The 27,559-nt window shown below is 36.9% G+C and overlaps 1 protein-coding gene and 1 long non-coding RNA gene across 2 annotated transcripts in view; both read right to left on the bottom strand.

The window, feature by feature from the left end:
* Positions 1-27,559, bottom strand: part of KCNQ5 (potassium voltage-gated channel subfamily Q member 5) — a 664,784-nt gene that overhangs the window by 324,320 nt on the left and 312,905 nt on the right. The gene's annotated exons all lie outside the window — the stretch shown is intronic.
* On the bottom strand, positions 131-10,363 carry LOC144457575 (uncharacterized). The gene is made up of 2 exons (XR_013487000.1): positions 10,101-10,363; positions 131-389 (listed from the first exon to the last, which is right to left on the bottom strand). It is a non-coding gene; the product is annotated as an uncharacterized LOC144457575 (long non-coding RNA).

Genomic DNA, 27,559 nt, shown 5'->3' on the forward strand with positions numbered 1-27,559 from the left:
AAGTGATCATTGAGTGCCTGCTATATCCTGAGTGCTATGTTAGTAGGCAATACATTATTCTTACCATACCACCATCAACATTTTTAGTCCATCAGAGTCATTGAGTCATAGAATACTAGAAGTCGAAAGATTACAGTACAATTCTCATTTATTAGATAGGAAACAAACATTTTAAAATGTTTTTTCATGTGATCTCTCCTAAAATTTGGGAAATGATGTTAGCATCAAATAATAGAAGTCATCTGTGATGATTCACTTCAATTCAACAGACACTTCTGATTATTTTCATGTCTTTATTCTTGTAGTTCTCCTTCTCTCAGATTCAATTAGGCAGTTCAAATACTTATATATGTGTTTGCTGCAGTGAAGAATGACAGCAGGTCTGTGTTCTGCCAAATAAAGAGGAAAAATGTCTGAGCAATAATTTTTAAAACATAGAAACCATCAGCAAAACTGCCAGCATAGAGAATAATTCAGTTTTAATATGAGAACAGTGCAAAATCTTTAAGGAAAGTTGAAGGTCAGATGCTACTATGGCACACAAAATCTTTGAGTTTTATTACCTTGGAATAAGCATATAAGAAATACATAGAGAATCAATCTACACAGATTGATATATTGGAAACCTAATCCTAATTATACACTTTATGGATGCCAGGCAAAAATAAAAGAGAATTAACAAAAAAAGAAAAAGGGACAGAGGAAGAAAGAACAAATGAGTGAGATGGAAGAGAGAATGGTAAAGAGGAAAAGAGAGGGAAGAATGAAGATTGAGACTAATCTTTAAAAAACTTTAAAAAATTCTCACATTTGTATAACACTATAATAGCAAAAGTTTTTTTCAGACATATATATATGTATATATATTGTCTACACATGTATATCTATGTCTAGACATAGACATGTAAGTAAATAAGTATCTACAAGATACCTACTGAATTGATGAATGATAACTTTAAAGAGGAAGGCTCTGGCAGCTAGTTGGGAGTAGGGGAGAGACACTGGGGAAAGCATCCTACAGAAGGTAGAATCTGAACTGAATGGACAGCTTTGGAACTTGAAGGAAGGAATTAGGTCTTAAAGGAAACCAGGGATTCTCAGAGGTGAAGATGATTAAGGAGAAAGTACCAGCCACAGGGGATAGATAGCCAGTGATAAGGCGCCAAGATAAGAGATGGAGTATAGGATAAGACAAATACACAAACTATAAAATACATGTTTGAGTACAACGTGCATAGGGATACAAAACCCATACTTTGTTTTTCTAGCTCCACTGCTCATCACTAAAGAACATACATAACAGATATATCACTTTCTAGTGTTTTGCTGATTATAATAGACATCCAGCTAAGGACTGCTCCCATGGCTGTGTTCTGGATTAAATGTAGAAACTCCACAGAACTTTTCTTGAAAAACTGCATCCAGAAATATTTCTGATTCTACCGGAAATATAGATAGCACTAGTGCCTAATTAATACTCATTACCTGAAAGGTATTTTTGACATGTTGTTTTCAGTTCCTTTAAAAGAATACTCACAGCCACCTCCCCCCGCCCCAGGCTTCTTTTCTTTATTATTCCCTTTTCTTTTCCTTTAGCTCCTACCTTTTACATATATTATCTCAGGCCCAGGCATCCTTATCTACAATTTCCTGAAATTCTCTTTGCTGTCCCACTGGGACTCTTGCTGACTTCCTGGGCCTAAAATTGGACCAGATCTCAAAGGACCTCAGCTCTATGGGAAGAGATGCTAAGAAATGTACAGTAGGCTGATCTGGAGGAGGAGATACCTTAGAGGATGTTGCCCAATGAAAGAGAGCTCTTTCCATACCAGAACCTTCTCAGCTCCTTCCTGGTCCTTTTCAGCCCCTAAGACAACAAGGACTAATCCTACTGTCTCCAAGAAGATTTCTGTGATTCCTCCAATAAAGGGTACTTTCTTCCTCTTCTCCATCTTTTCTTCCTGAACTTCCCACTAGCCTCTGTACTAGAGTTATTTATATACAAGTCTCTCTACTACATTACAAGCTCTAAGGATGGTATGCTCTATTTTGCTTCTCTTATAGAACCTATCTGGGGCTCAGTAATATTTGAATAAGTGATAGAAATTATTATATCTTCCCTGTAATTCCTGCCCAACTCTAATCTCCCAAACTATTATTTTATACTTTAATTTTCTTTCTCCTCTTAATAACTACACATATGCTTTTGCAATTTTTTTATTATCCTCTCACCTAAAATGCTTAGTCCTCTCAATTTATTTGCCCACGTAATAGATTTTGCATCTAACTCCACGTGTATTGGTAGGGCTGGACTCAAGCAGCCCTAAGCCCAGTGAAAAGAGCATTGAATGTGGAATCAGGACTAGGGTTCTAGTTCTCATTTTGTCACTTCATAGCTTCATGTGAACTGGAAGACACCATTTAATTCCTCTGAGTCTTAGTACTTCCCCTGTAAAGTGGGGAAAATAATAACTTCCTATCTTACCTTAAAAGGATTAATAATAAATCAATCAAGATAATAATAAAAAATTATTAATATACATGAAAGCATTTTCCAAAGATGATTAGGGGAAAAGAAAAGAACCTATATGTTCTATTTGTGGTGGCAAAGAACTGAAAATTGCGGGGATGCCCATAGATTGGGAATGGCTGAACAAGTTGTGGTATATGATTGTGATGGAATACTACTGTGCTATAAGAAATGATGAACTCAATGATTTTAGAAAAGCATGGAAAGACTTGCATGAACTAATGAAGAGCAAAATGAGCAGAACCAAGAGAACACTGTGTATAGTAACAGCAATATTATTTTAAGAATTACTTTGAGCAAAAAAGTTATTTTTTGTCTATTATAAATACCCAAATTAACTATAAAGTTCCATATGAAGAAAGCTGCTTATCTGCATCCAGAGAAAGAAGTGATAAATTGAAGTATGTGTAAGATAATTTTACATATATATACCTATTTGTGTCTAATGGTAGCCATCACTAGGGCGGGGGGGAGGTGATGGAAGAAAAAAAAGAAATTTACATGATAATTTTGTTGTATATTTGAAGGGAATAAGCAAGTTGCACATAGCAGATTTGCAGTTTTATGTACAATCATCTTTTTATTGTATTATGTTATGAAAATTCTTAAAAATAAAATGAAATAAAAAGACATTTAACCTCTCCCATTTGCAAAATAAAGATGGCCCCTAAGGCTCTTTCCATTTGGATCTGGAGGAATTCAAGTTAAATCTTGTCTCTGCTACTTATTGCCTGTGCAAACTGTGGCAAATCATCTAGCCTTTCTTGAATCCAGTTTCCTTATTGGCAAAATGTGTGTATGCATGGGTGGACTAAATGACCTCTAAGATTCTTCTTCAGCCTAAATCTGCTGTTCTGTGAAATTGTAAAGCAAGAAATTGTAAAGAAGATAAAGTTGAGGAAATCAAGGCAGACAGAGGTTAAGTGACTTGCCCAGGGTCACACAACTAGTAAGTTTCTGAGGCTGGATTTGCACTCAGGTCTTCCTGACTCTAGGTCCAACTCTTCATGCAGAGTGCCACCTAGTGCCCTCACCTATCAGTCAACCAGTCTCACAAGCTGGGGGGTCACCCATGACTCCATTTACCCTTATTTACATCCAACGTCAGTTGGTCACCAACTCTTGTCAGTTCTACCTAACATTTTTCATACCTGCCCTCTTGTTTCTTTGAGTTCAGGACCTTATCGTCCCTTGACTGTACTATGCAACAGTCTTCCAATTGGTCACTTTATTGCTTCTCCTAACTTCACTCTTACTTCCCCATGGGTGCCAAATTAATATTCATTCATAAAGCACTGTGATACTCTGCGACACTTTGGTCCCTGTGACACTTTGACAATGACACTTAGCTGAAGAACCTTCATTAGATTCCCTCTAGCCTGTGGGGAAAAATACCAATTCTTTGACATTTAAAGACCTTCATAATTTGATTCTAGTCTACCTTTACAGGTGTATTGGATACTACTCTCCCTCATATACTCTGGCCTGTAAAATCACCCTAGTTGCTATTCCTCCAATCTAGTATTCCATTTCTTGCTCCTCTGCCTTTGTATAACCTGTCCCCCATACCTGGCACATACTTCCTCCTTCCCTCTACCTTTCAGAATCCTTAGCTTCAGGAGTCACCTCCTAAAAGAAGACTTTCTTAATTCCCTTAGTTATCAATATTCTCTCTTTTTCAGATTTACTTCTACTTAATTAGCTCTTTACATATTGTGTGTCCAACAGAATGTAAGCTTCTCAAGGCCAGATGCTCCCTTGAATCTTAACATTTGTATCTCCAGTATCTGGCACAGAGCCTTATACTTTGTAACTTACTGAATATGGGTTGAATTGAATTAAATTCCCAGCACCCCAGAAGTAACAGTGTATAGGTTGTTTTCCTGACTGTCGATTAAGTGTAGTTTTCCTTAGTGCTTTCTCTAGGGGTGTGAGTCTGCTTGGACTGAGTCCTGAGAATGGATCATGGAATTTTCAGTGTGAGCTTTCACACCTAGGAAATCCGCAGATGCTACAAAACCAGGACTTGATTTATTGTTTTGTTGATTATCAAGATTTATGAAAGTGATTAGAAAAATGCTAGTAGTATAGATTAAACTTAAAAAGTGTCTTGTACTTATATTTCCTCCTACCACAGAGCTGATTGTTAAATATTTCATTTACCAGCACACTACTGTTGATCAATATTATTTTATCTATTTTATTATTGATTGATATTATTTTATCTATTTTAGCACCATGACTCCAGGTCAAGTACTATGATGTTGGTAAGTTTGTATACGAGTTCCTATTTTAGTACCAATCCAGGCACTGGGAACTCATTTACTTTTGGATGAAAGGAGCAAAAACACTGAGGAACCTGATTGCAATTTCAGTGGAGTTTTAAGGGGGGCAAAGCAACCTCGGGGATCAAACAGAACTCAAATGAGTAATAACAAGGGAGACTCAATCAATTAATCAATCATGCAAGTAAGCAGCAAAGAATTAGTTGTTAAGCATATACTATGTGCCAAGCACCGTGCTAAGCAATGAGAGTACAAGAAAAAGGCAAAAACAGTGCTGCTGTCATTTTAATGAGGAAGACAATGTACGTACATCACAAAACACAAGATAAATATACAGTAGTTGGAAGGTAACCTTATAATTATGCACATACATGTATGCTTATTTGCAACAATAAAAAAATCTTTCTGACCCATGAAGATTCATTACAAACATTTTTTAAATGTTATTTTCTAAACAATTTTTAAAGGATAAAGGAGCAGAATGGAAGGTTAGTCAGTTGCAGGAAAACTTTGGCATTCAAGGGCATGACATTTATAGTGCTTAATTTAATAATTTATCATTTTATATCTTATGCCATTTTCTCTCGCTTTGCTCTTATCACTTAAAATGCTGGGGATCTCCCCTCCCATCCTTAGATACTATTCCTTATACTAAATAATAGCAGTGAAAGCAATCTAAGTATTAGAGATTAACATGTAACTGAAATATGGCACATTTTCCATGCCTTCTTTTATGATTAAAACCTAAACATTTTTCTTTGGGTACACACCTCTAACTTCATTATTGGAGATAGGGATGATGATAACTTAGAAAAGTTGATTTTCAGACTCAAAAGGGAACTCAATAGCCATCCAAACCAAATTCTGAATAGCCAACTCAAAGGAAAACAAGGATCCCCATTATAATAAACCTGGCAATTTGTCAGCTAATCTTTGCTTAAAGACATCCATAAGGAGAAAACCTCTACTTCCCAAAGCAGATTATTCCACTTATTAATTATAAGTTAAGGTTTTTTCCTCTTATAACTAGCCAAAATTTGAATCTTTGCAACTTCTTCCCATTGATCTCTATGGGAAAGAGAAGTGGATAAAAGAAAGAAATCTAATCATTCCACATGATAACTTTTGAAATTCTTGAAGACAGTTACCGCTCCCTAAGCCATCTCTTTACCCCTAGGCTAAACCCCCTTAATTTCTTATAGATTTTCATGTCATGGCCCCAAGACATTTCACCAGCCTGGCTGCCATATTCTGGGTGTTCTCTTTCCTTAAATATAATGTCCATACTTGAATGTGATATTTTAGATATGGTCTGATTGTGGCAGAGTACAGTGGGATACTGCATTTCACCGAATAATTGTCACAGATTTTATGACAAATTTCTTTGTAAAAAGGTGGAGTGTGACCATTATGTGAAGCTTTAAATAATTGTGCCAGTATTACTTAAAAATCATTTATTTATTACTAAATTATTTTTGGTGCAAGATAAAGATGCACGGAATACTTGTGAATATACATTAAAATTGGGAGGAGACAAGTCTTACCATATCACGCGACTTACTCATGGCAGCCTTGCCTGTCCCTCAGCTCCCCTTGTGCCTATGGCCCTTCATTTGGTTGAGTGACAATACTGTTAGTACAGAAGTGCTCTAAACAAACCATGCAAGTTGGCTTTCAGAAATATACTGACAGAGTACATGTGCTGAGAATTCTAGGCTCCTGGCTTGCAATGCCTGAGAGATAAATGCATATCCATATGCCACTGGTGAATGCATTGCTGCTCTCTTTACCTTTAAGTGGCATGATGAAGAGAATTATAGTATACAATGATTACATGACAAAAGGTTATAAACCAATTTTTGAACTGGGAAAAAAAAACCAGCCCAGGGTGTGACGATTATGTGGTGAAATATAGTAACCACATCCTTATTTCTGAAAGGTTTGCTTTTCTTACTATAACCTAATGAATTTTCATTTAAATTTGCATAATAGTTAGCATTTATAAAGTTCAATGATTCTCAGACTTTTTGGTGTCAAGACACCTTTACATTCTTAAAAATTATTGAAGACTCTGACGAACTTTGGTTTATGTTTACTATATTAGAAATTAAAATGTCTTAGTATTATTACAAAAATAGTTTTGACCTCACAGACCCCCTGAAATAGTCTTGGGGTCCCCAGGGACCCTTGGTCACACTTTGAGAGCTGCTGATATAATGCTTCGAGAATGTTATTTATACACACACCCACACTCACATACCCACACCCACACCCACACACCAACACACATATATATAAAATCACATTTGATCCTCACAATAACCCTGTGAGAAAGGTGCTATTATTCTGATCCCCATCGCACAAATGAGAACACTGAAACAGAGAGGTTAAGTGATTTGCCCAGGATCACATACCTAGAAAGTATCTAAGGCAGAATTTGAACTCAGTACCTCTTGATTCCAAATCCAGCATTCTATCCATTACACCACCTTGTTTCCTTATCACATTATTTTTTTTCTTTTTGGTGAGGCAATCGGGGTTAGGTGACTTGCCCAGGGTCATACAGCTTGTAATTGTTAAGTGTCTTAGGCCGGCTTTGAACTCAGGTCCTCCTGACTCCAAGGCTGGACCTCTATCCACTGCGCCACCTAGCTGCCCCCTATATCACACTACTGACTCATATTGAGCTTGCAGTTCACTACAACACTGCTCTTTTTACAAATAAACCAGTATCTAATTTTGTCTTCCCTATCTTATATTAGTGCAATAAATTTCTTGAACCCAAATGCAAGACTTAATGTTTAAAACTATTAAATATTGCTTCATAAAATTTAGTTCAGTTTTTGAATCTGATAGCTCCTGGTATAGAAACTCTCTCCATCAAGGCAGATCAGCAATCCTGCTTGAATTTAGCATCTCAGGGAGTTTCCAGGATGGGAGGAGGTTAAATGACTTGCCTAGGGCCCTACGGTCAGAATATGCCAGAGCCTACACCTGAACATAGGACTTTGATTCTTCTTATTTGCTCTGCCATAATGCCTTTCTTCTTTAAAACTTACACAATATAAAACAGAAAGGTCGATAATTGTTAGAGCAACTTAAGAAAACAACAACAAAACAACTCCTAAAGAATAATTCAGTACCTTTTTCATTAATTCTCAACTTTCCCTTTAGCAATTCACATTGAATCTTTCAAGTCAAAAGTCCTTTCTGGGAGTTTTTCTTCCTTTTGGGGGTGGGTGCTATTTTTCAAATCAGGTCTGGTCTGCTTATCTCTCACAAACTGGTTGTAATTTCTTTTTGTTTGGGCCACAGACGGTCTGTTCCTCTAGACAAGTCCCTGTCACTCTCAAATAGCAAGTCTGCTCTAACATGATCTGTTTCTTATTTTCTTCCCCCATGGCAGAAGCCAGAAGACAAAGAAATAACTCATCACAGTAAGATGTAATTCCCCAGTATCTTTTCCCCCAGTAACACAAAAGTACTACCCCATTTTCACTTTTTAGTTTTCTTTCTCTTACCAGCATTCTCCAGCAAGGGCTGCTGTCTTGACTTAACCCAATTTTACATATAATAAATAAGACAGGCAGCCTGTTGTTAGTGCACTGTCTTTAAATCTAAACTGCCTTATTTAAAGTTAAAGGGGCTAAATCTATTGCAAAGAACAGAAATTTTCCAACAGAAATTGGAACAGCAAATCTAGCAAGAGTCGAACTGGTTTCACCACACAGTTTTCTGCTTGATTTCTTTCCTTGGATTCCTTGAGTATAGCATCTTCCTCTTTTCTTTCTGGTCTGGGCTAGGGGAATGGAGATTACTGGAGATGATTTAAGTGTCTACTTACACTCTTTTATTCTTGTGTCTCCACCGATGCTAGCCTTGGACTTGAGCCATGGTGCAGCTTGAAAAATGTATTGCTGGGTAATTCTCTTCACCTAAGCTGCAACTGTTACTTTCTTCAGTCTCCATCAGTGAAAATGAACTGATGTTGGCAGAAGATAGTCATCTGCACTTAGGCAAAATTTATTCTTAGTGCTTTCATTTTCCAGAGGTCTAGCCAAATAAAGGACTTTGAGATTGCATATACCCCCTTCCAATTTCATCCTCTTTTTTCTTCTAGCCTTTTCCACTCTATTCCACCATGTCAATTTCCTTTATTCTTTTTAAACCCCATTATGGATTATGGGCATTTTTTTTAACTAAGGTTCTATTTTAGAAGTTGTCATCTAGAGACCCTATCTCCTATCCTAACATTGACCTCTCCTATTAAATCTGATTGCTGTATAGCCTTTTCCTTTAAATCTACCTTTTTAAAAAAGTGATTTTATGTTCTCATTTTCTAGTATCATTGAACTTAATTTCTTTTCTTTTTATATATTATAACTCTTCTGGTGGAATGCTACTATTTGTTCCTTGATGTTCAACAAGAAAATATAAAAGGATGCTGGGAAATGACCATATGCAATTTTTTCTACTAGTCCTCTATTCAACTTAGCAACAGCCTGTCAAATATTACAAATACAGATGTAGGAATATATATATATATATATGTATGTATGTATACACAATTGCATATAATATTCATATATATACACAGTATGTCAGATATTATATATACATATATGTATGAATATATACATATGATATTTGCAAAGTTGAATAGAGGACTAATAAAATATATATAAGTTGAATCTAAGAAATTTAGTTTTGAAAAGGCTATTTTCTGTGTTTCTATATATACATGTTATATATGTATATAGAAATATATATTAGATATTACATTAGACATTTATATTTAAAGACTTATTTGTGTTTACATATATTTATATAAATATTTTTATATATTACAATGTATTCAATATTTATATATATATATAAATCCAGACAAATAAGAGCCTTTTCAAAACAGAATTTCTTGGATTCAACTTCTTTAGACTATAGCAAGAGAAAAACATCTAAAGTTCAAGTAATCTGAGTCCTAAGTTAATCTATTTTTTGCATTCCAAATATGTTAAGCAAGTATCATTTTTAACTAGAAAAAGTAGAACACTAAAAGATAAGGTAGTTTTAAGTTAATTAAACTTAATACTCTGATATTTATTCAGAATATTCCTAAATATTGTTACACATTAATTTAGCAAATTCTAATTCAGAGAGAAGTTAATTGTTTTTCTGAGTGCTTTGAAATATTTATCAGGTGTCTTCTGTGTATACAACAATTTGGTGGGTGATGAATGAGCTATAAAATTTAGATATGATTCGGTCCCTTCTCTCATGGAACTTACAGTATAGTAGAGCTCTTTAGACTTCCAAGGGGTCTTTCATAGGATTATAGATGAAGAGCTGGAAGGGAACTCAGAGACTCTTTATCTAGTCCAACTCCTTCCTTTTATAGGTGAGGAAACTAAAACACAAGGAAATATGATGTTAATAAGAACAATAGAAAGTGCTGTTAAGTGCTACTCACAGAAGGTTTGATGGACATTCAAAGGAAGAATAAATATCCATTGGATGGATTTTAGATCATAGATCTAGACTCAACCTCTCTCCATAGTAGGTTTTGCACATAGCAGACAATAAATAATTACTGGTATTTAGTTATAGTTAGAGAACAAACCTCTAAAAGCCCTAGAAACTCCTAGAAATTTCCTAAGGACATCCTCTACCTTTCATCCCACAATTCTTTTTCTCTTACTCTTCTATTTGGATATCAGAAACACTGAAAATAATCAAGTATTGATGGCCTACTTTGTGTAGGCAATTGTCTCAGACACTGGGGATATAAGAAAAAGTTATAACCTACTTTTCTTGCGCATGAGCAATCAAGATACAGAGAAATTGATCTTTAATCAATCCTATTTTTTAGAATTTGTTTAACCACTAGATTTGAAACAATATATTTTTTCTAATTGTCATGGCAAATGTAAAGCATTTAATCTCTATTATGGATTAAATAGACTTTTGGGTATAAGCCAAGTAATCTAATGACCATTTATAACATTTTCCTGTGGGCAAGTGGTTTCTTGGTTTCACTCTGACTTAAAAATGAACATTTGGAATACAACTCATTTGCAAGTTGGGGCTTCCTGCATATTTGTAGTTCACCAAATTATCAAGCCTAAGTAAGAGGCTTTACTAAAGATTGACATGCTAGGCTCTGTTTGTTTTTTGAAAAAATTCATAAGATCTTAACCTCACTGGAACTTGATTTGTGCTTTCAAGGAATATTTCATGCACTCTGACATCCATAGATCTCATCTATTTCTTGACTATAGCATCTTAGAGTAAAAAATGAAATGATTCTTCAAGTAAACAATTCTCTGGCTATTATGAATTGTCTCAGATGGGCAGTAAGGACATCACTAGATTTTCTGGGGAAACTGCTAAATCTTCTGGAGTAGAGACAATACTTTATTGAACTCTAATCTTTCAGGCTCTGGGGATTAGATGGAATTTTAAAGGAAGATGGTAAATGTCCCTTTTGTACCCTTTCAAAATGAGTAATACAAGCTTATACAAGTAGTCAATAACATGAGATTAATCCAAGCAACATATTATGTGAAGCTCTCGACAAACCATACCTGCGTGGGAAATAGGCAGATAGCTGTTTCATTGCTTAAAATGAAGGATTCTATACTTTCCCTGAGTGAATAAAATCATAGCTGTGCAGCAGGAAAGGATCATGGAGGTGATTTCATTTGACTCCTTCATTTTACACATGGGGAAACTGAGACCCAGAGAGGTTGAGGGACTTACCTACAGGCATTATTTATGTATTGGCAGTTTTACAGTCTCTTAAAGGATGCCTCCTATGGCATACAGTGCTTGCTTTCATTGAAAATTCCTCCTTTTCCTAGAGAAACAACCCTCTTAAAGATATTCTTCTGAACTGTATATCACAGTACCCAATGTGTGCTTGTCACTTTCCAGCTAAGCTATGGTTGAGTCATCACATTTCCCTTTCGATTTTTCTTTGGCTGAGACCATTTTTTTTTCCCTCTTGTGCTCTTTAAAGTGAACTCTTATCAATATACTTCATTCTTTCAAAAAACATTTCCTCATGCAATTGTTTCGTTCTATTTGGTCTCTGATGAATGTTACTTCCTCAAGTAGAATTCAAGCTTCTTGAGGACAGGGACAGTTTCACTTTTGCCTTTGTTCCCCCAGTACCGATGGCATGATCAATTTTGGTTATTTTTGGAATGAAGTTATGAAAAAAAAAAGAGAATGATGAAGGCCATGGGATTAAAAGATACTTGATAAAACCTTTGTTTTACCACAGATAGCTTTGTGATGATCTTAAGCTTTTGTATAGGACTGTATGAAATGATGTATGCAAGAAAATTTGAAGAGAGCAATAACAATAATAACAATTCCTATTATTATGACTTCATTGGTTAGAATATAGTGCTAATAGGCTAAGCTGTAGTTTCAATACCTCTGTAGGACAATTATCCTTGTTCAGTGGCCATAGGCTGCACCCTTAACTCTTGGTCAACAGACCTGAAAACATATGCCATGGTCAATATGTATACATTTGAAAGAGTGTGGATAGAGTAGCACAAATATATCTCCACTAATGGAAAAATAACTTTTAACTCTTATTAATGATAGAATAGGGCAGCTAAGTGGCACAGCGGATGGAGTGCTGGACCCAGAGTCAGGAAAATTCATCTTTGTGAGTTCAAATCCAGTCTTAGACACTTACTACCTGTGTGACCCTAGGCAAGCCTTTTAACCCTGTTTGCCTCAGATTCCTCATCTGTAAAATGAGCTGGAGAAGGAAATGGCAAACCACACCAGTATGAAAACTCCAAAATGGGGATCATGAAGAGTCAGAAACAACTGAAATGACACAACAATGATAGAACAGTAATACTGTATTTTTATTATTATAAGACAAAAATGAAATGTTTTGCCATGGATGGAAATAGAGCATATGGCGATATACTGCAGTGTTTTAATGAGAGAAGTGATTGTACCTTACATAAAAAGCACATGCCTACCCTGGTAAGGAAACTTTATTCTTCTTTGACCTATCTGCCAGGTATTCTTTCTTTCTCTGTATGAATGACAAAGATTCTCTTCTCAAATCAGGAGATTTAGAGGTAGAAAGGACCTTAAAGTCTATCTAGTCCAAACCCTTCATTTTACACATGAGGAAGCCAAGGTCCAAGGTCACATAGGAGAAGCAAGATTTGAATCTGGATCCTCTGCAGTGGATAGAGGCTAGGCCTTGAGTCAAGAAGACTTGAATTCCAATCTAGCCCCCGAGACTCACTTACAGTTATGACTGCAGGCAAGTCACTTAACTTCTGTTTGCCTTAGTTTCTTCATCTCCCAGGGTTGTTGTGAGGATCAAATGAAATAATAATTGTAAAGTGTGTAGCATACTACCAGGCACATAGTAAGTATTATATAAATTGAGTTATTGTTATTTCCACTGTACCACCCTCTCATCTTGGTGATTTCCCCTATCCATTTTCTCCACCCCAAACTGCACACCCATTTCTGTTGATTAGGAGCCAGATTCCATTACTATAGACATGATATTCATTCATGAATGAGGGGAAGAATTCACTAAAATCTCTTCCCCATCCCCCTCAGCCCCCTCCAAAGTCTTGTTCTAAATGAGAGAGGAATTTGGGATTGTCCTAATAGAATTATACAGCCTGAGTTAAATCTGAACTGTTCTCTCTGCTCTTCTCCCATGGTTTTCCTCACAAGACATTGCTTCCCACCAGGTTGTGTATCAGAGTAATTGAGCACACCAGCTAGCTCTAGCCTAGTCTTCTGCTTGTGCCATGCTTGAAAAGATTGTTTTGAAGTTTTTTTTTTTTTACTTTTCTTCTTGGAGATAACCAAGTATGGAAAAACTTACTTAAGAGGGAAAATTCTAAGGTGGGCAAAAAGGAAAGACATATCCCTTCTTCTGCCTTCCCAGATCTGTCCATATGTCTCTTCTTACCATTATAATTTTACTATACCACTGTAGTTACATGTTTTAGAAATCCTTACTGATAACCATTAGAACTTGTTAAAAGTGTGGTACAATTTTATTGCTTAACTCAGCAAGAAAGAAACTAGCCATTTTAATTCGTAGCAAATGTACCTCTCATAAGAAAACTAAGAATTGCTATTATTGTTTCTGAAACAGACCCAGAAAATCCATAGTAGAGGATACCTTATTTTTTTTAAAAAAAAAGAAAGGAAATGCTCTTTACAAAATACATACAGCTAAAAATTGCTGAAGCATGAGTGTCAGTCTGCAAATTGCTTTTAGCTAGAGGAATCTGCTCCCATTGAAAAACAGCTCACAGACATTTCCCATTCTAGTAATTGGTGGAGGAAATCCTACTGTCATATCGTATTACAGTCAGATACATTTACTGTCACTCTCCAGGTCTGCTAGTTATGTTCCTCCATAGTGAAACCAAATGCCTAGCAATTCCCTTCAGACATCTGTGGGAATTTTCATCACAAAGATGAGAGTTAGCACTGTTCCCAACAGGCCTGGTGGTGGCTTTTGAAAAATAAAATTCCCAAAGGTTTCTGGTTAAGGTTCAGGGGCTCAAAAAATTGAGAGTCCAAAATAATAATAGTTCACATTTGTATAGTTATTAGCTTTAAGCTCAAAAAACACTTCCCTCTCAACAACTCCATGAGGCAGGTAGTGGTAGTATCATCTTTATTTTGCAAAAGAAGAAACTGAGAGTCAGTGAGTTTATGGCAAAGCATGTTCTCCTGTGGCAGGTAGGTGATTTAGTAGATAGAGTGCTCAGCCTGGAGTTGGGAAAACTCCTCTTTCTGAGTTCAAATCGGGTCTCAGACATTTTCTAGTTATGTGACCCTGGGCAAATCACTTAACCATTTGCCTCATTTTCCTCATCTGCAAAATGACCTGGAGAAGGAAATGGCAAACCGTTCCAGTATCATTGCCAAGAAAACTCCATGTTGGGCTCATGAAAACTCAGACATGAGTGAACGACAGCATGTTTTCCTGACTCCAAGTCAAATGCTCGTTGCTTTTCCCAAGCACTGGATTGACCCTGCCTGGAGTTAGATCTCTGCTACCACTGAAAAAATATGGAATCAAACCATGTGGATTGCTTTAATACTGCAGGTTCCGGGAGCACCAGCCAGCCATGAAGTTGAATGATGTGGATGAATTTTTAATATCCCCCCACAGGAACAGAAACCAGAATACTAATTAGAGGGTAACTGATGCAGATTTGCTACGTTAGGGCAGAAACGGCTAATATGTGCATGTTTTTAGTTAGTGACTACAACATATTTAGTAGCATAATATTTGTTTTTAAATTTAAATTTCTTTTTTAAAATTCTGAACTTTAAAGTACCATAGAAAATTATCATTTTCACATATATAGAAGAGAAAGCATTATACATGAAATTGTGAATATTTATGATGTATAGCTTGCTTCTCTTTTAAAATATTGAATTAATTCAACATGTACTTTTCAAAGCTGCCCCTCATCTCTGATTCTTTCTGGCCTTCCTTCTTTTCTACATATTAATGTCATCAATGACCTTTTCTTTCTTTTTTTTTTGGCAGTGAATTAGTGGGCACTATGCTATCTCTAGCTCTACTCTCCCTCCCCCACCAAGGTAGAAAAACAAAACAAAACAAAATCTTTGAAACAAATTATAACATACTTTTTTCCTGGAAAAATACCATCCCCTGAACATATCTTGGGCTCTCCTAAGTCTATAGGCAGCAGTGTGAGCAAAAAGCATTATAGATTTCAGGCTCACTGAGAGAAGTAATTAAGGCATATTTATCTTCATATCTCATAAATTTTGTTTCAGGGGTGATGGCAGGTGAATTTTGCATAATATTTTTGGTCATGCCTAATGGCATTACAGTGTATTACACAAGCTTCAGAAATAATGTACATCTGAATATATTTGACATTGATTTTGGTATACAATAATACAACAAAGATCTATTTGGTTATCTGCTAGTGCTGTTGTTCATATGATAATCTCATTTTCCCAGCAACTAAGGAAATGAAAAGAGAAATTAACAAATAAGGAGGAAGAAAAGATAGACTTTTTAGGAAAGACCCCTTAGAGGTTGTGATTAATGAGGAAGAGAAAGCTAGACATGGTTTGGTGCCAACCTAAGATTTTGGGACAGTAGATTTCTAAGACTTTAGATTAAGAATTGCTAGGATCTAATGGCCTAAGTTTCTACAGAGGAAGTCAATTCAAAAAGTGTGAGATGCTCTCAAGCAAAAATTCTGAAAATACAAATAAATGATTCTGATGAGGAAGACAAGGGAAAGCTGTCTAAAGATACATTTTGTATCCACAGGGAACATATTAGCCAACTCAGACTTTAAAAGGACATATTCAAAAGATGGAAGGAAGAGAAAAAATGGAGCTTTAATGAAAGAGTCCTGATGAAAAGGCCAGAATGGTTAGACATTTTGAAATGGACATGTAGAAGACAAAAGAAACATAGAAAGTTATGCAGATTTAACACTTGGAAGGAACAACATGAAGATGAATTGTTTATATGCTATTGAGGGAGAAAAAACAGGTGTTTTCTCAGAACTCTAGTGTCTTCAATGGAAATTTAAATGAGCCAAGAAGAGAGCCTGCAGGTATTTTTCTTCTGTTTTGATGGTCTTACCATAAGAAGGAAATGGGAAAGATAGAGGAGGAATAGAGGGGGAAGAGGAAGGAAACTGGACTTCATAGAATAAGGATGTATAAGTTGAAGAGTATTCAAATGTGGTAAGGGGATGGGAGGTAGACAGAAATCCATGAATCTTACTTTCACCTGAACCAGATAAAGGCAGGTTGAACACAAGTATACCACCATTCCTTCTCCTCCCAAATACAGTGTTACAGAAACAGTTTACATTCAGCAGGGCAATATGAGGAGATGGGGAGAGGGGACTATAAGAGGGAGGGAGGATGGTAAGGGAATAGGCATGAACAAAACAAATGGCAATGTTGAAAGGAGAAGCAGGAGAGGAGTGATTAAAAGGAAAGAAGAAAGTAAAAACTTTTGATCAGGGAGATCAAGGGGAAGGTAAGAGGGGCAATGGAGCAGAAATAGACTGCTTTATTTATAGATCATATATTTTAGGTGATTTTTTTCACTTATGCCATTTTCTTCTTATGAAGAAGGGAGTGGGGCAAAGAGATTAAAAACACAAAAAAATAAGACAGAAGGAAACACACAATAATCATAACCATGAATGTGAATGGGATGAACTCATCCATTAAATGGAAGAGATTATTAAGATAGATTAGAAAGCAAAATCCAAAAATAAGTCATTTACAAGAAGCACACTTGAAGCATAACAATTCACATAGTGTTAAAATGAGCAAAATGCTTCAGTTGAAATAAAAAAAGCAGGGGTATCAATTAGGGTTGCAGACAAAGACAGTAAAAAAGATACTACAAAAGAAGATAAGCAAGGAAACTACACTATATTCAAAGACACAATAGATAATGAATTGGTGTCCTAATATTTAATATATATGCACTGAATGACATAGAATCTAAATATTTGAAGGACTGGTAGAGAACAGTGGTACCTTTGACAGAAATAGGCACAAAATCATTGCTACCAGGGACTGCTGATGTCAACACAAAGCATCCTGTATTCATATGTGTATACTGTTGAAGGGGTATGGTGCCGGGAGTGAGGGAAGAGGATGATTAGGGAAAGGGGATGTCTGCTCAATGACTAATACTGGCCTGGAAGCTAGTCTAACAATTTAAGTGTCAAAAGCAGTTAGCTGAATACTGTCAATCCTGAGATATTGCTCCTCTGCAGTTAGTTCTCTTTTCTAGTCAGTCTTTTCTGTCTAATTAAGAGAACAACACAATTCGTGCTGCCTCCTGCCATACTATTTTATCATGGTCCTAATTCTTTATGGAGCTCCAAAGGCAACATTCAAGTGGAGTCAAGGTGTCTGCTTTAGCAATTATGTCAGAGATATTTTGAAGCTCCTTTGACAACTTCCTGCTAAGGGCCTTGTAATGTAACTACTTTCATAACTTTTTCCTCTAAGTGTTAAGGGCTGGTTGGACAACATCGTCCCCTCCTGACTGTAGAAAAGGCTTGAAGGAGAGATTTAAGGACACTGATCGTTTTCCTGGTGGCTCTTCTATTTTCTGCTACTGGTTTGATACTGACCAGTTGTTCCTGTGAAGAGGTAAAAATAGGTGAATGGGTAGAAGCTTGGATTAGCCTTAATTTCTGAAACTACTATTCAGTGGAGTGAAGCATGAACTTTGCCATTGACAACAGCAGCTACATATTTTGCTTGCTTTTTTGTGTCCATTTAAGGTCGATAGAATGATTTCTGTTTACAATAATCCATTTATTTATTTATTTTGGAGGCAATCAGGGTTAAGTGACTTGCTCAGGTTCACACAACTAGTAAGTGTCTGAAGCCAGAGTTGAACTCAGGTCATCCTGACTTCAGGGCTGATGTTTTATCCACTGTACCACCTAGCTGGCCCTTTATAATAATTTACTGAAAACAAATGAAGGAAGCAGACTTCTATGGGCAATTTAAAAAAGATAACAGGGCCATCAAAATCATATCCCCTCAAAATTCCTTTGAATTCTAAGAGGCAAACAAAATTAGTTAAAATTAGTTTGTTAAAATGTTATTATTTTACCTGGCATATTATTTTTAGGTTAAATTTATGATACAGTTGTGTTGCATTTTTATATAGTACTAGACATGGAGTCTACAGAGCTGGGTTCAAGTCTTAGACTTGCCATTCATTGACCACATGACATTAGGAAAGTCATTTGATGTCTCTGGGCCTCAATTTTCCAATATATCAATGAGGGTTACCAACTCACAGGAATCTGGAGAAGTTCAAGTAAGACAAATATGCAAAATATTTTGCCATTATAAAGCAATATATAAGCTCAGATATTATTAACAGCAGCTAGGTAGAGAGCAGGGTATAGAGTGCTGGACCTGAAATCAGGAAGACTCATTTTCCTGAGTTCAAATCCAGCCTTAGACACTTACTAGCTGTGTGACTCCAGGCAAGTCACTTAACCCTGTTTGCCTCAGTTCCTCATCTGTAAAATGATCTGGAGAAGGAAATGGCAAACCACTCCAGTATCTTTGCCAAGAAAATACCAAATGATGTCACGAGAGTCAGGCACGACTGAAATTACTGAACAACAACAACAACAAAAATTGCTGCAGCATTGAGCCTGGAGTCGGGAAGACCTGAATTTAAATCTAACTGCAGACACTTACTAGCTGTGGGCAAATCACTCAATCTCTGTTTATTTCAGATTCCTCAATTATAAAATGAGGATAATAACAGTACCTACTTCAGTAGAGCTGTGAGGATCAAATGAGATAGTATTATAAAGTGGCACTATGGTAGATGCCACGTAAATGCTTATTCCCTCCCTCCCCATGATCATTCTGCATTATATGTTTTATTGTTGTTCAGTTGTATTCAACTCTTCATGACCACATGGACCATAGCATAGCAATATCGTCCACGGGATTTTCTTGGCAAAGATACTGGAGCGATTTGCCATTTCCTTCTCCAGTGGATTAAGACAAACGGAGGTTAAGTGACTTGCCCAGGGTCACATAGTTAGTAAATATCCGAGGTCAGTTTGAACTCAAGTCTTCCTGACTCCAGGCCCAGAGCCCTATCCACTAAGTTACCTACCTGCCTAAGTTATGTTAAGATAATATGATTTAATACAATTCAGCTTCAGAAGGCAGATTGGTACAGTGATGAGGCTTCTGGTGGCAGAGTCAAAGGATTAGGGTTTGCGTCCCAGCCAAGTTTATGACCTTTATGACCACATTTTACAGGATGAAAAAAAAATGAAACCCTAGATATGAGAGAATTCACTTGCCTAAAGAGTGTATCACTGTTATGTAGCAGAACTAGGGCCTGAATTCAGGTCCTTAAATTTGAAAGACAGGGATTTTCCATTACACTACAATGATCAGTAATGGAGAACCAGTAAATCAGGGGTTCAAAACTGTTTTTGTATCATGGGACCCACTGGCAGTCTAGTAAAGCCTATGGATCCCTACTCAGAAGAATGCATTTAGATAAAATAATATAGTCAAGAACAATTTATTAAGCATCTGCTATGTGTCAAGCACCATGCTAAGTGCTAGGGATTTAAAAAAATCAAAAGATAGTTCATATTCTGAAAGCACTCATAGTCTAATGGGGGAGACAACATGCAAATAATGATGATGACAATGATGATGTCAATAACAGATAGCTACCACTTATATTGTGTTTTCTATGTACTAGGCAATGTGTTGATTACTTTACAATATGATCTGATTTGATCCTGCCAACAGCCTTGGAAGATAGGTGCTATTATTATCTCCATTTTATAGTTGAGGAAACAGAGAAAATGAAGTGACTTGCCCAAACATCTATCTAACTAACAAGTAAGTTAGTGTCCATGGATCTCAGGGCACCTGAGGAGTAAAAGAATAAGGTGTAAGAATACTGGAAAGATAGGGGAGGTATCATGAAGGGCTTTGAATGCCAAACAAACAGATTTTATATTTGATCTTGGAGAAGATAGGGAGTCACTGGAAATTATTGAAGAAGGGACAGTGATCTGGTCAGAATTACACTTTGGGAAGATCACTTTGGCAGCTAAGTGGAAGATGGACTAATGGTTAGGGACTTTTGTTAGGGAGACCAACCAGCAAGTCACTGCAATAGTCCAGCATGAGGTGATGAGGGCCTGCAGCAGGGTGGTGGCAGTGTCAGAGGAGAGAAAAGGGAATATATGAGAGACTCAATGAAGGCAAAATCTATAGACCTTGGCAGCTGATGGGATATTAAGGATAATAGAGAGTAAGAAGTCAAGGATGACACCTAGGTTCTGATCCTGAGTAACTGAGAGGCTATAGTACAAGGTTTGAGGGAAAGATGGTTTCAGTCTGGATATATGAATTTAAGATGTCATTGGGACATCCTGTTCAAGATGTTAAATAGGCAGTTGAAGGTGTGAGAGTTGGTTGGATAAGTAGATTTGACAGTCATCAGCATACAGATGATTAATGAATCCATGACAGCTGATGAGATCACTAAGTGAAATAGTATATAGAGAGAAGGAGGGGCAGGACAGGGCTTTGTGAGACACCCATAGTTAACAGAGTGACCTGGATGAAGATCCAGCAAATGAGAATGAGTGGTCAGAGAGGTAGGAGGAGAACCAGGAAAGAGTAGAGTAACAAAAATGTAGAGAGAAGAGAGTATTAAAAAGGTTTTCAATAGGGATGTTTCAGAGGTCAAGTAGGATGAGGATTGAGAAAAGGCCATTAGATTTGGCAATTAAAAGATTATTAGCAACATTGGAAACAGTGGTTTTCAGTTGAATGATGAGGTCATGAGCCAAATTGTGAAGGGTTAAGAAGAGAGTGAGAAGAAAGGAAGTGGAATTATCTATTTTACATTGTTTTCTTACGGAGTTTAGCCACAAAAGAAAGGAGAGACATGAGATGACAGATATCATGGACAGATAGATGTGTTTTTTTTTTTAAAGATGGATAGAGATGTAGACATATCTGTAGGGAATAGGAAAGCAGCCAAGGAAGTGTGAAGATAATAAAGAGAGTGAGAGTGACAGAAGGGGCAACATGATGGAGAAGAGAGATTGGAATAGGATCACTTGAACATGTAGGGGAATGTATCTTAGCAAGGAGGAGGGCCACCTTATCATGTAAGATGGGTGAAAGCAGAGCTGGTGGTAGAAGGTATTTGGGACATGCGAGCTGAGGAGAAGGAGAAGCTATCAGCAAAATGGCCACAATTTTTGCAGTGAAGTATGAAACAAGGTTCTCACCTCAGAGGGTGGGGGAAGAGGGAGCTATGGGAAGTTTGAGGAAGAATAAAAAGGTTTGGAATAGCTGCTGTGGTAAATGGGATAGTGAATCAAATACAAAAGTGTAAAGTACATAAGTTTACAAAGGAAAGGAAAAGTTCCTGAAAATAGATATATATTTTACTATCCAAGTTCGCTCCCTGCAATTTATCCATGGATCCACTATGGAACTGTGGACCCCAGGTTATGAACCTCTGCAATAGACATTTTTGAGTAATGGGATCCACATAATATATTAAGAAGATTACTTGGAAAGTGCTATATAGACTGGAGAGAAAAATATACCAATTATAAAGTCATTATTATAAGCTAGGAAAGAAGAGAGGAAAAAGTGGAAGAAGTCATGAAGTCATGAAAATAATAGCCAGTATATACATAATGCTTTAAGACATGCAAATCTCTTTACAAATATAATCTCATTTTATCCTGACAACATCCCTGGGTGGTATTATTATCTCCACTTTACAGATGAGGAAACTGAAGGAGACACCTCTGAACTTATACCACTTAGTTGCCTCAAGAACGAGGTACTTTCAGAGTAAGACTCTAGCAGAGGTGCACATAATGCAATGTCTATACTATATTATGTATATTTTATAGGATTGAAGCCTGATTTTAATATTTTAGCATAACATTGTTCCTATGAGAAAATGCTTTTTTTTTTTTTACAGTGATCTGCTTGATGATGGGTCCCAAGAGTGAATTCTGGAGAAAAGCTGGGGACTGCCTGTTCTTGGTCAGATGGGAGACAGTCCTAATGGAGACTACGCCTGGGTAACTCTTCTATCAATCCAGTAAATAAAAGTCTGTTTGCTATGGCTACACATGCCAGGGGACTGATGTTATCTGGCCACTTAAAGAGCTAATATTCAATCAAGAAATATTTATTAAGTACTTACTATGTGCCAAGCACATAACGGCACAACTTCTCCCCTCCCCACCTCCCCCCCCCCACTCTTCCTCAGGGGGTTCTTACTCTAATGGCCAATATACATCCAACAACACTATTTTTTTTGGTATAATATTCTATTTTACACCAATTACATGTTAAAACAATTTAAAAGCTTTTTAAAAAAAGTTTTGAATTCCAAATTCTATCCCTCCCTAGCTCTCTCCCCTCCCTCCTCTCCCTCCTCCTCACTTCTTTAGAATCAGAACATTCTAAGGCTCAAAGCCTTTGCAGTAAGCCCAATAGATTAGTGAAATAGCATTCTTTTATTCTTCCTTTGCTGCTCTTATTTGGTACTCACTTTGACTTCTCCAAAGAAGGAACATATAATCCAGGAGTGGGGAACCTGTGGCTTCGAGGCCACATGTAACCTTCCAGGTCTTCAAGTGTAGCCCTTTGAGTGAATCCAAACTTCACAGAACAAATCACCTTAATAAAGAGTAAAACTTGGACTCAGTCAAAAGGCCAAGGATCTAGAAGATCACTTGTGGCCTTGAGGCCCAACGTTCCCCAACCCTGGTAATCAGTCAGTGAGGATGGGAACTGTGTGGACTCCATGTAATGTCCTCCTGCAGGGAAGAAGAAGCTTCCCCATCAGGGGACAAAGATGTCATTGGTGTGTGTTTACTTAAAAAGGTCCACACTTTGCCTCCTCTAAGAGTACTAGAACATTTAACTGAGCCAAGGTTTGCTCACACCGTCCTAGGGCGTGGCGATGATTATATTAAAGCTTAAATTCTGGGAGAGCAGAGAAGGTATGTATTTACATGCCTGTTACATTCTTAACAAATATCAGATAATAGTCACTATGACCTTTATCATATGCCATAACATATTATAATGACAACCCTTCATTGGCTTGAGGACCTTTATTTCAACAGCACACCTGCAAATTTGCCACTCCAGGATTTTCCCCATTAATCCACCTTATTTTCGATTCTTCCTTCCAGTACTGTTCTGCCTCTCTGCTTCCTTATCTTTTGTGCTGGCTCAGCCAGCTGCCCGGTCATCTCTTATTCTCACTCATCATCTGCTGTGTTGCAAGTTGTCGGGTGAGGATTTCCTGCAGGTAGCAGTGAGAACTTCTCTGTTCTGTCCTCTTGCAACCTCTGTCCTTACACATGCATAAGGCAGAATGCTTTCTTCTTGACTTTCATCTTTTCCTGGAACTTACTAATGTTCTATTCTCTTGACCCTTTATTTTTCTACTTGGCTCCATCCCAGGTATATTTTTTCATATCGGATTCTCTTCCTTTTCTTTCATTTTTTCAGAATCCTTTAAAAAATGTGAGCTTTGATTTTTTTTGAAAGTAGACTGTAAAGTCTAACAATGGATACCTCAGGGGTTTTAAATAGAGTATGAGCTCAGCATGAGGAGTGGTCTTATCAGGATTTTCCCCCTGTTATAATTCCTGCTCACCTGTGCAAATAAACATAAGAACTCATATGGTTTATATTTGGAAAACAAAGTACTTTTACATATTTTGATATGTCAGCACTTATAAAGATCTGTGCTGTGTCAGGAGGAAATGTGGCACAGTGAGAGAGTATGAGCTCTGATGTCCTCAGAGGACTTTGATGAAATCTTGTATTGGATTCCTACTATGTATGCAACCTTGGGCAAGTTATTTAACCTCAGTTTCCTCTTCTGTAAAATTAGGGGGCTGGACTATATGACTTCTGAGGTCTCTTCCTGCTTCATTTTTATGATCTGTGATGGTACACTTGGCATTAATACAGAGGGCAACATTTCCATACTGACAAGCTTCAGGATTAGTTGGGGCCAATCATCTGCCCCCAAACCCATTACTAAAAGAAGACTTAATGGTAATGCATCCTTACACATAGTTGTCATTGTTCAATCATGTCCATTTCTGTGATCCCATGGACCATAGTACACTGATACTGTTCATGGGGTTTTCTTGGCAAGGATATTGAAGTGGTTTGCCATTCCCTTCTCCAGTGGATTAAGGCAAATAGAGGTAAAGTGACAGCTAGCAAGTGTCTGAGGCCAGATTTGAATTCAAGTCTTCCTGATTCCAAGTCCAGTACTCTACTCCCTGAACCATCTAGCTGCCTCTAACATATAGTAGGCACTTAATAAATGTTTGGTGAATGAATGCTTCATTTGAGAAAGGTGAAAAGTTGAAGGTATGGAATGAGATTTGTTAAGATAAGGGAAAATTCTAGTTATCATAGAATCTAAATGCTAAATAATTTAATGAAAAATTCAAGAATGAAATTTATTATGCTTTTAAGTTAGAAATGAATCTCTTCTCTTGATATTATATCCCACTACCCTAATGTGTCAAAGATGGCTTTGCTGTCAGAACATCTCCACAGGAAGGTAAACAAGTAACACAAAAGCAAGAAAGGAGGAAGTGTAAGGCTCATGCCTGTTAGAAACCACATAGGAGATGATGGTTCCTATGCCTATGATTAATTATAGGCCAACAATTGCATGAGTCATCACTCATTAGTCACATTATATGTCTCTATCAAGATGAAAATAAAACAGGACAGAAATCTGTCTTTTGAAAAATTCACGTTATTTACCACAGAAATCCCTGAAAGCTACAAAGACAATGGTATACAGTTTTTAACCCTCATTTTCAGATGAATCCTATCACTTTGCAAAAATTCAAAAAGCCAGAAGCTCAAAAGTGTAAAATGATAAGTAGCTAAGATAGTTCCCCAATTTATTTTGCAAGGACAGAACAGAGTAAAGGTAGAGAGAAGTAAAGCATTCATGTTGGTGCATTATAATTGTAAAAGGCAATGAAGACTGGTTTTAGAAAAAAAAATAAGCCTAAAAGAGGAGTGGTAAGTATCCAAAGATTTTTTATGAACACTTAGATTGGATTCCATTAACAATTGTATGTTAGTAGACTTTTATGTTCTGTGCTTTCCCAGAATTCATCTTGAACTGATTACATTATTTGAGGTGCTATGTTTGATATTTTATTTATCTGTATGGGATTCTACTTATGTGTATTTAGAAATGAAGTATTCTGAGATTTTTTCAGTTCTATAAAAGAAAAACATTTTCCTTTGATGTGTGTATTGTACTGCACCGTACTAGGTAATACAAACAATTTTGTAAGCTAGTCCAGGAGTCACCTACATTGCCCTTCAACAACTCAGTTTTCTTTGTAAGACAGGATTGGAATTAAGAACCTCAACATATCCCTAATGGCATGGGCCTTTAAAATTTTATAATTAAGTTATTTTGGTTTGACAAAAGGCAGGGTGTCATCATGGATCCAGGCTTGGAGTTAGGAAGAACTGGGTTCAAGTTCTGCTTCCTACACCTACTGGCTGTGTAACCCTATGTAAGTCCCTTTGCATCTCCATGTGCAAGGCAGCTCTCTAAGATTATACTTGGTAGAAACACAGCTTTCTATACCAATGAAATCATAGGTCTGGACTATTTTGGTATGAGAAATGGCAATTATACATATTATCAAAATTATTAAGTAATGGGATGATAAAGGATCATTAAAAACAAACCAACCAACCCCAAAAGCAATCTATTAGGCAAACTCTATGGGAATCTGCCAGTCTCTGTGCTTAAGGCTTCTTTCATCAATTAGAGTGAAATCACAAAGCTCACAAGATAAGGATGAATCATAATCAGTGACTGGAAGGGAAATGAGAAGATCATCCAGTCCATTCCTCTGTTTGACAAGTCAATAAACATTCTATTATCCTATTTGCAGTTTCCCATTGTCCTTCCTTTTCCTCCTTCTCCTCTTCTCCTTCTCCTCCTCCTCCTCTTCTCTTTCTCCTCCTTCTTCTTTTCCTCCTCCTTCTCTTTGTTCTCCTCCTCCTCCTTCTCCTCCTTCTCTTCCTCCTCATCTGCCTTCTCCTCCTTCTCCTCTTCCTCCTCTTCTCTTTCTCCTCCTTCTTCTTTTCCTCCTTCTCTTCCTTCTCCTCCTCCTCCTTCTCTTCCTTCTCTTTCTCCTCCTCCACCTCCTCCTCCTTCTCCTTCTCCTTCTCCTTCTCCTTCTCCTTCTCCTTCTCCTTCTCCTTCTCCTTCTCCTTCTCCTTCTCCTTCTCCTTCTCCTTCTTCTTCTTCTTCTTCTTCTTCTTCTTCTTCTTCTTCTTCTTCTTCTTCATAAAATCACCACTGACAAAAGTCTTCATCTATTCTATGTGATATTTAAGTTAATTTCTTTCTATCTCTGTGCTGAGTGCAGATGGATGGCATCTGGTCACCAGCATGAATTCCATTATTAAGTCACTCCTCTGCTTTCTTTTTCTTCTAGCCTCTGTAATTACAAGAGTTTGAGACTATCATCTAATCTTGAATAATTTTATTATTCTACTCTAAATTCCCTTTCATTTAATCACATCTTATCACAGCTTATAATTTGGAACCTGGAATTGAATACTAGACTCTACTAAGGTCAACTAGTCATTATTGTCCTAATGTTCATATGCTGTCAGATGATGGTTGCTGGGGTGAGGGAAAGAAGGACCCAAGGATATTTGTTCTATGGTTGATACACTCAGCTTGTAGTCAGTGATTATCCTTGCACTGCTTTTTTCTATACTCCCACAAAACCAAGTGTTCTCAGTAATTAATGTATGTGGGCTTTTCATTGTGTACTTGTCCCTTGATGCATTCTTCACCTTTTAAAGACACTACTGTATTCTGATCCTTATTCTTTATAACAGGTGTTGTCACCTGGGTGACTTAATGAGATCATTGCTCTTCACTCATGTCACTGGCAAATATGTTTAATGCCAACTGCTCTGGAGCCTGCCCTTACAAAACATCATGAAAGTATGCTGCCTAGGTCATACTAACCCCTTGATAATTAAACTGAGCAAGATATAATCACTAATTGTTCCTGAATCCTGGATTGTGTATTTACAGGTAATTTCCACAGAC

The sequence above is a fragment of the Phascolarctos cinereus genome, unplaced genomic scaffold (assembly GCF_003287225.1).
Source record: "Phascolarctos cinereus isolate Bilbo 61053 unplaced genomic scaffold, phaCin_HiC Scaffold_5;HRSCAF=322, whole genome shotgun sequence".
NCBI classification, from domain to species: Eukaryota; Metazoa; Chordata; class Mammalia; order Diprotodontia; family Phascolarctidae; genus Phascolarctos; species Phascolarctos cinereus.